The sequence below is a fragment of the Pongo abelii genome, chromosome 17, assembly GCF_028885655.2.
Source record: "Pongo abelii isolate AG06213 chromosome 17, NHGRI_mPonAbe1-v2.0_pri, whole genome shotgun sequence".
Taxonomy (NCBI): Eukaryota; Metazoa; Chordata; class Mammalia; order Primates; family Hominidae; genus Pongo; species Pongo abelii.
The window spans coordinates 20,111,101-20,124,818 of record NC_072002.2 but is presented as its reverse complement, the minus strand read 5'-3'; the positions used below and the strand labels follow the sequence as shown (position 1 = coordinate 20,124,818).

The 13,718-nt window shown below is 50.1% G+C and overlaps 1 pseudogene; it reads left to right on the top strand.

Moving 5' to 3' along the window:
* Nucleotides 1-11,655, top strand: part of LOC129047454 (ankyrin repeat domain-containing protein 18A-like) — a 50,789-nt pseudogene extending 39,134 nt beyond the window's left edge.
* The last annotated feature ends 2,063 nt before the right edge of the window (nucleotides 11,656-13,718 follow it).

Genomic DNA, 13,718 nt, shown 5'->3' with positions numbered 1-13,718 from the left:
ACAGTAGCCTTGTCTCAGATGATACTTTGAACTTTTTACATTTGGAATGAGTTAAGGCTGTTGGAACTTTTGAAAAGGCATGATTGTATTTTACTCTGTGATAAGGACATGAGACTCTGGAATATCAGGGTCAGAATAATATGGTTTGGCTGTGTGTCCCTATAAAAATTCATGTGGAATTGTAATTCCAAATGTTGAAGGTGGGGTCTGGGGGAGATGATTTAATCATGGATTGGAGGTAGTTGGGGGTGGAAGGAAAAGGGTTGGTTAGGGTGGGGAGGAGTAGGCTGGCAGTAGAATGGTGGGTGAGTGGGGGGTAGTAGGAAGGGGGAGTAGCCTGCTACAGAGGCAAAGGCTCATGGAAAACCTCTACTAGGGCAGTGCACCTGTGGCTTTGCAGGGTTTAGCCCCTGCAGCTGCTCTCATGGGCTGGGCTGGTGTTGAGTGCCTGTAGCTTTTCCACAGAGGGTGTGAGCTGCTGGTGGGTCTATGAATCTGGGGTCTGGAGGTTGGTGGCCATCTGCATGGGGGCTCCAAGCCCATATTTTCCTTCCACACTGCCCTAGTAGAGGTTTTCCAAGAGGCTCTGCCTCTGCAGCAGGCTTCTGTTTGGCAACAGTGGGAGGTGGGGTGGGTGGTTGATCCTTCACCAATGTTTAAGCACCATTTTCATTATGCTGACCTTGTGATAGTTCTCATGAGATCTGGCTGTATAATAGGGTGTGACACCTCTTTCCTCTCTCTGTCTTGCACCTACTCCTGCCACATGAATCATCTCATTGCCCCTTGACATTCTGGTATGATTGGGAGGCTTCCTGAGTCCTCCCAGATTCAGAAGCCATTATGTTTCCTTACAGCCTGCAGAATCATGAGCCAATTAAACCTCTTTTCTTTATGATCATAGAGAAAATTAGTAGTGCAAAGTGGAACTATTAAATGTCTTCATTTAATAGTTTTTCCCTAATGTCTTGGCAATCAGCACTCAGCTTCTTTTCATTCAAGTATCTGAAGCCTTCTTGAATTTTCCCCCTGAAAATGGATTTGTCTTCCTTTACCACTTTGCCAGGCTGTGGCAAAGATAGTGAGAATGTAGAAGCAGGTTCAGAAGGGAGTAGCAGACAGAGGTTGGGAGAGTTTGGAGGGCTTCGAAGACAAGAAGATGAATGAAAGTTTGGATCTTTGTAAAGAATTGTTAAACACTTGTGATCAGAAGGCTCACAGGAAAATGGTCAGTGAAAGCCAGACTTAGAAGGTCTCAGATGAAAATGAAGCACTTACTGGGAACAGAAGTCAAAGTTACTTTTGTTTTCTTAGCAAAGAATATGGCTGCACAGTGACCCTGCCCTGGAGATCTGTGAAACTTTGAACTTGAGGGTGATGATTTACTGAGTGGAATGAACTGGGCAGCAAAGCTTGAGATGTCCTGTCTGCATCGAACAGCCTGTGCTCTTATGTGTGATGGAGGAAAAGACCTCTGGATGGGACTTACATTAAATGAGTCCCAACTCTTAAATTAAATGAGAAACAGAACTCAAAAGTTTGGAAAATTTGCAGCCTGGCCACGTGGTCAAAAAGAAAAGCTGATTTTCAGGGGGAAAATTGAGGAAGACTTCAGAAACTTGCATGAAAAGGAGCCCAGTGCTAATAGCCAAGACAGTAGGGAAAAGGCCTTGAAGGCATTTCAGAGACCTTTGCAGCAACCCTTGCTGTTACAGACCCTGGGGCCTAAGAGAGAAGAATGGTTTCCTGGGCCGGTTCCATGACCCCGCTCTATGTGCAGCCTCAGGACACTGCTGCCTGCATCCCTGCAGCTCCAGCTCCAGCTCCAGCCATGACTGAAAGATGCACAGGTACAGCTTGGGTCACTGCTTCAGAGGGTGCTGGCTAGAAGCCTTGGTAACTTCCTCATAGTGTTAAGCCACTGGTAGATGGAGCATGAGACTAGAGGCTTGGGAACCTCTCTATAGGTTTTGGAAGATGTATGGAAATGCCTGGTGTCCAGGCAAAAGCATCCCAAAAAGGCAGAGCCTTATATGAAACCTCTACTAGGGCAGTGCAGAAGGAAAATATGGGGTTGGAGCCCCCACACTGGAGGCCACCATCATGCAGACCCCAGTTTCATAGACCCCCCCAACAACTTGTATCCTCAGTGGGGAAAAGTCACAGGCACTCAACACCAGCCAAGCCCATGAGGGCAGCTGTGGGGCATAAACCCTGCAAAGCCACAGGTGCCAAGATGCCCAAGGCCTTGGGAGCCCAGCCCTCATAACCCTGTGCCATGGATATGGGACAAGGTTTCAAATGGGATGATTTTGGAGCTGTAGGATTGAATGACTGGCCTTCTGGGTTTGGAGTTTCATGGGGCCAGTAAGTCCTATCTGTGTTTTGTTTTTTCTGGCAAAATTCTTCCTTTTGGCTGGGAATGCTTACCCAATGCCTGTACAAGCATTGTACCTTGGAAGTAGTTAACTTGCTTTGTATTTCAGAGGCTCATGGGCCTAAGCAACTGTAGCCTTGTGTCAGATGAGACTTTAAGCTTTGAACATTTGTATAAATGCTGTAATGATATAAGATTTTAGGGGACTGTAGGGAAGGCATCATTGTATTTTGCAATGTGAGAAGGACATGAGATTTGGGGAGCCAGGGACAGAATAATAAAATTCAGCTCTGTGTCCCTACCAAAACTCATGTGGAATTGTAATCAGAATGTTAAAGGTGGGGCCTGGTGGAAGGTGATTTAATCACGGTGGAGAGTGGGGGTTGGAAGATCGGGGGTAGGGAGAATGGGGGATTTACGGTGCGGGTGAGGAGTGAAAATTGGGGATGGGGGGTGGATCCTTCACAAATGATTAAACACTATGTCCTTATTGCTGTCCTTGTGATAGTGAGTTCTCTTCATGATTTTGGAGCTGTAAGATTGAAAGGGTACTGGCCTCCTGGGTTTTGGACTTGTATTGGGCTTGTGGTCCCATTTGTGTTTTTTTCCTGGGAAATTTCTTCCCTTTGGATTGAAAAAGCTTACCCAAAGCCTGTACCATTATTGTACCTTGAAAGAAAAGAACATCCTTTTAAATTCAGGGACTCTTAGGCAAAAGGTACTGTAGACTTGTCTCAGATGAGATGTTGAATTTTTTACATTTGAGTTAATGTTGGAATGAGTTAAGACTTTTGGAAACTTTTGAAAAGGCATGAAAATATTTTGCTCTGTGAGAAGGACATGAGACTGTGGGGGATCAGGGTCAGAATAATATGATTTGGCTGTGTTTCTTTACCAAAACTCATGTGAATTGTAATCCTTAATGTTGGAGGTGGGGCCTGGCTGGAGGTGATTTAATCATGGATGGAAGGGGGCCGGGGGTGGAAGGAAAAGGGGTGGGTAGGGTGAAGAGTAGGTTGTTAGTAGGGTAGTGAGAGGGTGGTGGGTAGTAGGAAGGGGGAATAGCCTGCTGCAGAGGCAGAGGCTCATGGAAAGTCTCTACTAGGGCAGTGCACCTGTGGCTTTGCAGGGTGTAGCCCCCATGGCTGCTGTCATGGGCTGGGCTGGTGTTGAGTGCCTGTAGCTTTTCCATGCTGACAGTGCAAGCTGTTGGTGGGTCTATGAATCTGGGGTCTGGAGGATGGTGGCCTCCTGTGTGGGGGCTCCAAGCCCATATTTTCCTTCTGCACTGCACTGGTAGAGGTTCTCCAAGAGGTTCTGCCTCTGCAGGAGGCTTCTGCCTGGAAACAGTGGGGGTGGTGTGGGTGGATCCTTCACCATTGGTTAATCTTCCTGATGCTGATCTCCTGATAGTGAAATCTCGAGGTCTGGTTGTATAACCGGGTGTGGCACCTCTTTCCTCTCTCTGTCTTCTTCCTACTACTGCCATATGAAACATCTCATTGTCACTTGGCCTTCTGGTATGATTGGGAGGCTTCCTGAGTCCTCCCAGAAGCAGAAGCCACTTGCTGCCTTTACAGCCTGCAGAAACATGAGCCAGTTAAACCTCTTTTAAAAATAATATTACAGAAAATTTGTACTGTAGAGTGGAGCTATGAAATGCCCTCAAGGTTTTTTCCTCATTTTTTTTTTACTATTAGCATTTGGCTTCTTTTATATGCAAATATCTGAAGCCTTCTTGAATTTTCCCCCTGAAAATGGACTTTTCTTTTTTTACCACATTGCCAGGCTGCCACAACGGTAGCTGAAAATGTAGAAGCAGGTTCAGAAGTGGGTAACAACCAGACGCTGCACAGTTTGGAGGGCTTGGAAGAAGACAGAAAGATGAGGGAAAATTTGGACTATTGTAGAGACATATTAAATTAAAAGGGTGACCATAGAGACTTGTTACATAGCTAAAATTAAAAGAGTGACTGAAGGATGGACAGTGAAGGCCAGGCTTAGAAGGTCTCAGATGAAAATGAGCAACTTACTGGGAACAGGAGTCAAGGTGACTTTTGTTTTGCCTTAGCAAAGAACTTGGTGGATGGTGTCCCTGCCCTGGAGACCTCTGAAACTTTGAACTTGAGAGTGATGATTTAGGGTATATCTGGTGAAATGAAGTAGGCAGCAAAGCTCAAGAGGTGTCTTGTCTGTTTTGAACAGCTTGTGGTCTTCTGTGTGACTGAATAAATGACCTCAAGTTGAAACATATTTAAATGAGAAGCAGGGCTTAAAAGTTTGGAAAATTTGCAGCCTGGCCAAGTGGTCAAAAAGAAAAGCTGATTTTCAGTGGGAAAATTCAAGAAGGCTTCAGAAATTTGCATAAAATGGAGCCCAGTGCTAATAGCTAAGACAATGTTTAAAAGGCCTTGAAACCATTTCAGAGACCTTTGCAGCAGAGCTTGCTGTCACAGGCCCTGAGTTCTAGGACCAAAGAATGCTTTCCTCGGTCAGTCCCATGGTCGCACTGCTGTGTCCGTCCTCAGGACACTGCTGCCTGCATCCCTGCAGCTCCAGCTCCAGCTCCAGTTCCAGCCATGGCTGAAAGATGCACAGGTACAGCTTGCATCACTGCTTCAGGGGTGCAAGCTTCAAGCCTTGGTGGCTTCCACATAGTGTTAAGCCAGCAGGTGCACAGAGCACAAAACTAGAGGCTTGGGAGCCTTTGTCTAGACTCCAGAGTATGTATGGAAAAACCTGGTGTTCAGGCAGAAGCTTTTCCAAGAGGCAGAGCCTCATGGGAAACCTTTGCTAGGGCAGTACAGAAGGAACATATAGGGTTGGAGCCCCCACACAGGGATGCACGATTTTCCAGACCCCAGATTCATAGACCCACCAACAGCTTGCACCCTCAGTGTGGAAAAGCTACAGGCACTCCACACCAGCCCAGTCCATGAGGGCACCTGTGGGGGATAGACCCTGTACAGCCACAGATGCTGAGCTGCCCAAGGCCTTGGGAGCCCAGCCATCCACCCCTGTGCTCCAGATGTGGGATATAGATTCAGAAAAGATGATTTGGGAGCTGTAGGATTCAATGACTGGCCTGCTGGGTTTTTGACTTGCATGGGATCTGTAAGTCCCATCTGTGTTTTGTGCTTCTTTCTGGCAAATTTTTTCCTTTTGGCTGAGAATGCTTACCCAACGCCTGTACAATCATTGCACCTTGGAAGCGGTTAACTTGCTTTGTATTTCAGAGGTTCATGGGGGGCAGAAGGGACTGAGACTTTGGGCTTTGGACATTTCAGTAAATGCTGGAATGAGTTAAGACTTTGGGGGGACTTACAGAAGGCATCATTATATTTTGTAGTGTGACAAGGATATGAGACTGGGGGAGACCCAAGTCAGAATAATATGGTTTGACTTTGTGTCCCTACCAATACTCTCATGGAATTGTAATGGGGAATGTTAAAGGTGGGGCCTGGTGGGAGGTGATTTAATCATGGAGAAGAGTGGGTGTTGGAGGTAGGGGTGTGGGGAGAATGGGGGAGATTATTTTGTGGGTGGGGGTGAAAGATGAGGGTGGGGGTTGGATTCTTCGTAAATGGTTAAACACTATCTCCTTAATGCTTTCTGCATGATAGTGAGTTCTCTTGATGATTATGGAGCTGTGAGATTGAGTGAATACTGTCCTGCTGGGTTTTGGACTTGCATTGGTGTTATTTTTCTGGGAAATTTCTTCCCTTTGGATTGAGAAACCTTACCCAATGCCTGTTGTACCTTGAAGGAAAAGAAATCCATTTTAAATTCAGGGACTCATTGGCAGAAGGGACTGTAACCTTGTCTCAGATGAGACTTTGAAATTTTTACATTTGGAATGAGTTAAGACTTTTGGAAACTTTTGAAAAGGCATGGTTGTGTTTTGCTCTGTGAGAAGGACATGAGGTTCTGGGGTATCAGGGTCAGAATAATATGGGTTGGCTGTGTGTCCCTATAAAACTCACGTGTCATCCTTAATGTTGGAGGTGGGCCAGGTGGGAGGTGATTTAATCTTGGATGGGAGGGGGTTGGGGTGGAAGGAAAAGGAGGGGCGGTGTGGGGAGGAGGAGGTCATCAGTAGGGTGGTGGGAGGGTGGGAGTAACCTGCTTCAGGGGCAGAGGCTCATTGGAAACCTCTACTAGGGCAGTACACCTGTGGCTTTGCAGGGTGTAGCCCACATGGCTGTTCTCATGGGTTGGGCTGGTGTGGAGTGCCTGTAGCTTTTCCATACTGAGGGTGTGAGTTGTTGGTGGGCTTATGAATCTGGAGTCTGGAGGATGCTGGCCTCCTGTGTGGGGGCTTAAAGCCTATATTTTCCTTCTGCACTGCCATAGTGGAAGTTTCCTAAGAGGTTCTGCCTCTGCAGGAGGCTTCTGCCTGGAAACAGTGGGCGGTGGTGTGGGGGGAGAATCCTTCACCGTTGGTTAGTCTTCTTGATGCTGATCTCCTGATAGTGAGTTCTCATGTGATCTGGTTGTCTAACAGGATGTCACACCTCTTTCTTCTCTCTGTCTTGCTCCTACTCCTGCCATATGAAACATCTCATTGCTGCTTGGCCTTCTGATATGGTTAGGAGGGGCCTGATCAGTGTGGGCCTGCTCAGTGGACCTAGTCAGTTGGGACTTGGTCAGTGAGGCCTATTTAGTGGGGGGTGGTCAGCAGGGGTCTGCTTAGAGAGGGTCTCATTAGAGGGATCTAGTAGTGCAGGTCTTGGTGAGTGGGTTCCTAGTGGCAGACAAATGTCTGGTGTCTGGTCAGTGCAAACCTGGGCTGTGGGACTTGGTCATTGGAGACCTTGTCAGCTGGGACTTAGTGGTGGCCTTGTCAGATTGGGCTGGGTTACTGGTGACCAGGTCAAGGGATGCTATTCAGTGGAGGCCTGGTCACTTGGGACCTAGTCAGCAGAGGCGCTTATCAGTGGGGCCCTGGTCAGGGCAGGCTGGTCATTGGAACCTAATCAGTGGGGGCCTGGTCAGAGAGGACTTGATCAGTGGTGGCTTTTGTAGCACTGGTCTACAGGGTGACCTGGTCAGCGGGGATCTGAGCAGTGCTTGCCTGTTCAGTGGGGCATACTCAGTAGGGTCCCAGTCAGGGACATCTGGTCACCTCAGGCCTGGTTAGCAGGGGCCTGGTCACTGGCAGCCTATTCCCTGGAGGCCTGGTGAGTGGGGCTTCATCTGTGGGACCAGGCAATGGGGTCATGATCAGCGGAACCTGATCAGTGAGGCCTTGTCAGTAAGGACCTGGTCAGCGAGGCCTTGCCAGTGAGGCCTTGTCAGTAAGGTCCTCATCAGTGGAGTCCTGTTCATTGTGGGCCTGTCAGCGGGAATCTAGTTAGTGAGGCCTGGTGATGGGGGTCTAATCAGTGAGGGTGTGGTCGGGGAGGATCTGATATGCTGGATCTGGTCAGCAGGGGCTTGGTCAGTGTGGGCTGCTGAGCACTGCTGGGAGGTGTCAGGGGAAATGCATGTTATGGAGGGCCCTGTGGACAGCTGGGATGGCCCAGTGGTGTTCAATGGTCCAATCACAAGTGGACAAAGCAGGTGTTTGGATGGACCTGGGAGATCTTGCTCAGAGACTCTGACAGGACAAAGGTAAAGGAAGGACCAGAGTGGCCGGAGAGATGCTCACAGTCTATGGGCTGCACACCATGGAGGAGGCCAGGGAACAGGCAGGGTGGGCAGCTGGGTTTCAGGGAGAGGCAGGTGCATGCTGGGAGGTCAGACCCTGTGAGGGCTGTGGGGATGTCAGGTGGGGTGGGCTCCAGGTGCACCCTCAGTGCACTGGGCATGTCTTGGCCCAGGCTCCCTGGACCCTGGCCGGGTGATGTGGTCATTTGCTGGGGGACTGTTGTCAGGCACTGCCACCCACCCTGAGTAGCACTGTCCCATCTCAGGACTGGACTTCCTCAGATCCTGCAGAGGGCACAGCCTCCAGCCCAGGAGGGGCAGCCCCATGGTGCAGCCTGAGCTCTTCATGGGCCTGGAGCATCCCCTGCCAGCCCTGCACTCCCTCTTCTCCCAGGTCCCGCTTTTCCAGGGTCAGCCACTGGGGAGGCCCCATCCTCCCTTCCCTATGTGTCTCCTGGGCTGAAACTTGCTGTGCACTGGGACAGGGATGAGGCTTCCGTAAGGCCTATTTAGGGAGGGGACTGGCTCCCAGCCTGGCACAGGTCTTCAGCTCTGCCTTGGTTGCCTTAGAGTGAGATGGATCAGTCAGTGCCCTGAAGGTAAATGTAGGAGACTGTCCCTGCTGTTGGAAGGCTGGTCTAGGGATGGAGGACTTAACAGGTCTTCCCAGTCTGTCAGGCCTGGACAGTGCTGTCCTGTCTTAGGACTCAGAAAGTCCAGTCCTGGGATGGGACGGTGCTGCCCAGGGTGGGTGGCCAGGGTCTGACAACAGTCCCCCAGGGAGTGACTGCATCACCCAGCAGGGATCCAGGGAGCCTGGCCTGAGACCTGCCCAGTGCACTGAGGGTGCACCTGGAGCCCACTCCACCTCATGCCCCCACAGCCCTCACAGGGCCTGACCTCCCAGCATGCACCTGCCTCTCCCTGCACCCCAGCTCTCCACCCTGCCTGTTCCCTCACTTCCTCCATCCTGTCCAGCAGGATGGGATGGGCAGGGGGACAGCCTGTGTGCACATTTCATGGCAAGTAGGAGTGACACACCATCCCTGGGAGGCGCCTTGGTTCCTGCCAAACCCGGCCCCAGAACTCTGTCCCTGAGGTGGTTTTACCAAACCCCAAACCCAGAACTGTGGCTGTGGCTCAGGGGTCAGCACCCGCTAGTGCTGGGACACTACTGGGAGGCTGGGACCTGACCAAAGCCCATGGTGTCTGTGGACTGAGGACAGGGTGTCTTGGGACCATAAGGACAGGCCACAAGTGGCTATTGGGTCACAGGGGCTCAGCCCCAGTGTTTGTCCTTCCCTGGCTCCTTCCCATCAGTGCCCTGGAGCCCAAGACCCAGCATCCAAGGTTCCCTCCAGGAATCCTGGTGGCTCAGCTTACTTTGTCTTGTTTCATCTGAGAGCAAAAATGTCAGATCGGATGCACAGAAAAATGGCTCAACGTGCTTAATGACTAGAAGAAATCTAGGAGCAGGAAGAAGGTAATGTGGAGAGGGGAGGACCCCCGTGGGACCTCCATGACCGGTGTCTGCGGAGCCAGTGATACAGGCACCCAGTGCTGTGGCCTGGCACCACCTCTCAGTGGGTGGGTAGCACACTGTCCTTACCTGGGGGACAGCAGGCCTGGTCACCAGCTTTTGTACCTGTCCCTGCAAGCATTGCGTTGCTGGAAGAGAATCTCATGCCAGAGCTTGGACCATGCCTTGCTCAGGGGTTAGGGGTTGTCTCTTGGTGACCTAAATGAAAAAAATAGGTCCAGATCAGAGTTCCCACAGAGCCCAAGCCTGGAAACCTCCAGAATCCTCTGGCCCCCAATCCTCCCCAGGGACCCCTGTGGCCTGTCTCACCAGAGCACTCTTCCATCTGTAGATGTCTCGGCTGCTCCACAAGGGAGTCCCATTTCAGGTGTGGTGCTGGGCATGGTCACTCCTGCTGGATGTTTAGAAGGTGGAAACCAAGGACCTAGGGAAATACCAGATACAGCCTTTGCACTCTCATCCAGAGCAGGACAAAGAGACCAGGCGGTGTCAGGAGCCCAGGTCTCCAGCTGGAGGGAACGTCAACCTTGCAGTGGGAGCAGGGGTCCATTGCACATCCTAGGCACAGATGGTAATGTAGGCACCACAGGTATGCAGGGATTGGTACCCCTCCCTGGCTTCAGAGAGAAGCCAAACAAGGAGATTTCTGCAGAATGAAACCTCCTTTTCTTTCAGAAGCACTGCTGACTGTTTGGTGGTTGTTGTCGTTGTGGCAGTGAGCCTTTTGTCCATTCTGAGGCTGGTCTGGTTTCTCCTCTTGGCCCCGCCCTACAGACACAAAAGAAATCAGCAAGAGGTTCCCAGCAAACATCCACAGATGGCCCTGGACATCAGCCACATTCTGAGAAACATGTCATGTTCTTGGAGGGCTAAGGCATCAAGTAAGACCTATGGGGCTGGAGGATCCCAGGGCAGGTGGGGCAATCCAGAGCCATGGGGGCTTCCCATGGGAATTGGGAGGTCCCAAGGCAGAGGCAGGGGTTCCACAGGAGGAGTCCCAGAGCCACCAAGGGCTCTCCTGGCCCAGGGAGCAGTCAACACCATGGACCGAACACTTACTGGGCTCCAAGCTCTGGGCCAGGCTGGGGCATGGGGGGCCAGGAGGGAGCTTAGAGTGGGAGACAGAGAGAAAAGTGTGCTCAGAGGGCACCTGTTTCTGGGTGTAATGTGGTCCTGAGATTCTGGCTGAGAAGGGTTTCCAGGGTTTCATATGTGTTATGGAGCTGCTTCCTCTCCCCAGCCTCACCTTGCAGGAATCCCAGTGAATATATTGCCACCGTATTTGAGCTCAGTGCCCTCATAGTGTAACGGCACCAGCAGATCTGCCTGTGCATGGACTTCCTGTACTACCCATTCCTGAAGGGTGATGCTTCTGCAGGGCCTGTGACTTGGTGCACAACTTTAGACACCATCATCCTGGAGCAGCACTGCACCCTCACTAGCCAGGGTGTTGATGACTTCCTCAAGGCCAAGGCCACGTTCAAGACTTGGGACTTCAGTGATGCACTTGTGCTGGGCAAGTTGGCTTCTCCAGGATCTTAATTTGGGAGGTAGAATACAGCTTGAGATCAAGTGTCTGATCAAAGAACTTGAACTTGATCTGAAAGGCTCTGGGGAGCCATGGAAGGTGCTGGATAAAGGAGGCACAGTGAGATAAGTTTTAGAGATGACTGTAGAAGGCTGCCTGGAAGGAGTGAACAAGAGCCAGGAGACCAGGGAGGGAGCTTGTGGGGCAGGTCTGGAGATGGCAAGGGAGGGATCCTGCTTGGATGAATGGTCTTCAAGGACTGTCTCAGGTTACACTCAGGTGTCCTCAGAGCTAGTGTGTTCAGAGGTCTTGTCTCCAGGATGAAAATGGGAAGGAGTTGTCAGATGAGGACATATAAATGGAGGTTGACATCTTCATGAGTACCAGTGGTACTGGTGTGGGTTCTTCATCCAGGGACATGGTGGATGGACACTACGTCACTCTATTCTGCCCTTCCTTTCCCTCCTCCCATTCTCCCAAGGGCCTCAGTGCATGGGCGCTGTCCAACCTCTGGCGCTGAAGCAGCCAAGAGACCCAAGCCTGCGTGGCTGCCTCTTAGGATATGACCACACAGCCAGTGGCCTCTACTGAATCCTATGCAACCTCAGAAGACACCCAGGAGTGATGCCATCACGTGGTGCAAGAGTTCTGAGGGACCGCAATCCTGAAGACATTGAATGGTGGGTGCAGGGCCTCATGGCCTATTCGCCAGCTCCTCTCATTGGCTCTGCTCCAGGTGGTGAAGGGGGATAACATTTCTGTCAATTCTGCCATGATTGCCTAGCAGAAAAGGAGCAGAGCCCAGAAGCAGGGCCTGGTATGCAGCCTGCCTAACAAGGGAGAACTTATAGGCTTTGTGGATAGAAAGATCTGGGAGTCCATATCTATCACCCACTAGCTTCCTGAGATATTAGTAAAAATCAGTTTTCTGAACTACATTTCTGTAATCTGTAAATTGAGGGAATTTCTTCTACCCCATGAAGCTTCTTGGATAATTAGTGACAGTGTGTGTAGAGCAGGTGCCACCCAGCTGGCATTTGGTGTCCAGACCACTCCTCTTCCCCCTTCATTTTCTGCCTAAACTTGCATTTTGTTCTTAAGATTTTCACTCCCCTTAATTCTGCTCTTCCCTCTGATTTCTGCCTTACTGTATATCCCACGGAGTCACCAGGATCAAAGTGGGTAACCGTCATGTATGCATGTATGTGTATGTACATACACACTTTGTTGGGGTTAGACTGTGGTGTGTGAGTGTGTGTATGAGTTGGAATCACTGACTGAAACTCTCCACACCAGGCTGTGTTCCTGCTCATTGCTGGAGGCACTGTCAGGGGCCTTGTCTTCAACCCCGGGTCTGATCCTTGCAGCTCAGGCAAGACCTTCTGGAGGAATCATGCCCTTGGAAGGATCCCTGAGGAGTGACTGGTGGGTATTGGTGGATAAATACCCCAGCTCCCTTGCTTTGGGTGGGATGACTCTGAGGCACATGTTCTGTGCTGTCTCGCAGACGTACCTGGGAGGGCTGAGTCCTGGCTGCCACAGGGGAAATTTTCTTGATGAAGGTCCCTTTAACTGCTGCATTCCTTTCCTGTCTCAGTTCCCCACTCCTCCACTGGTGTTTCCTGGGATTCGCACCCTAAGGAAGAACTGGCAGTCGAATTACTATCCTAGAGTTATCTCCAAATAGAATTTTTGTATTTGAATATTTGCCTCAGGATCTACTTCCAGGAAATTCAAACTAAGACACACATTTTTCTGTCAGCTCCTTCAATCCCCATAGGCCTGCCATTGTGCTGTTTTTATCAAAAGGGAATATGAGGATCAGAGAGGGGAAGTCACTTGCCCAAAGTCACCCAGCTGAACAGTGGTGGAGTTCAACTTTGACCATGGGATGTCTGGCCCCAAGGTGGCTGCTTGTTTCTATCCCATGAGACTCCTCCCTTATCAGGGTCGAATGAATGAATGGAGGATGTTAAAAGTAGGGTCTCTGATGCCTGTGCCAGAGAAACCCCAGGCTCATGGCTGGCATCTGTGTTCTTACTCTTACCTCATTAAGAGTAATAATGAAAAACATGCTCAGTGCTGACCATGTGCCTGGGGGTGTTGTAGGCACTGCTTACTTTAATTCATTTAATTTTCACAATAAGCTTGTTTTTACTTCTAGTTGTTTGTTAGATTAAAAAACTGTGGCAAAGAGCAATACAGAGAGTTGCCAAAATTCACACCGCTGGTCCAGGTTTGAAACAAGCAGTCTGTACCTGGAGTCCTTGTCTGTAACCATGGCACCCTGGCTTCTCATACGTCTCATCATGGAGTTCCACCATGCATCAGGCATGGCACTGAGAACCTTCTTTTAAGAATATAATTTGTAATTATGTATATTATTAATTCTACTTCAAAATGCCACACAGCCTTCATATGATAAAATGAAACAATTGGTGAGTCTAAGCATTGAGAAAAAACGTTCTTTTTTCCACTCCCGACTCCATTCCAACAGTTGGGACAGTGTTTTCTCTGTGCCTGTAGAAACCTCAGCTCCTGTGCTGAGGAGCCTGTTCCCTTTGGGGAATGTGGCAGTCAGGTACTGGCAGGGACCTCGAAGTGGCTGAAGGGTCATTAAGAAA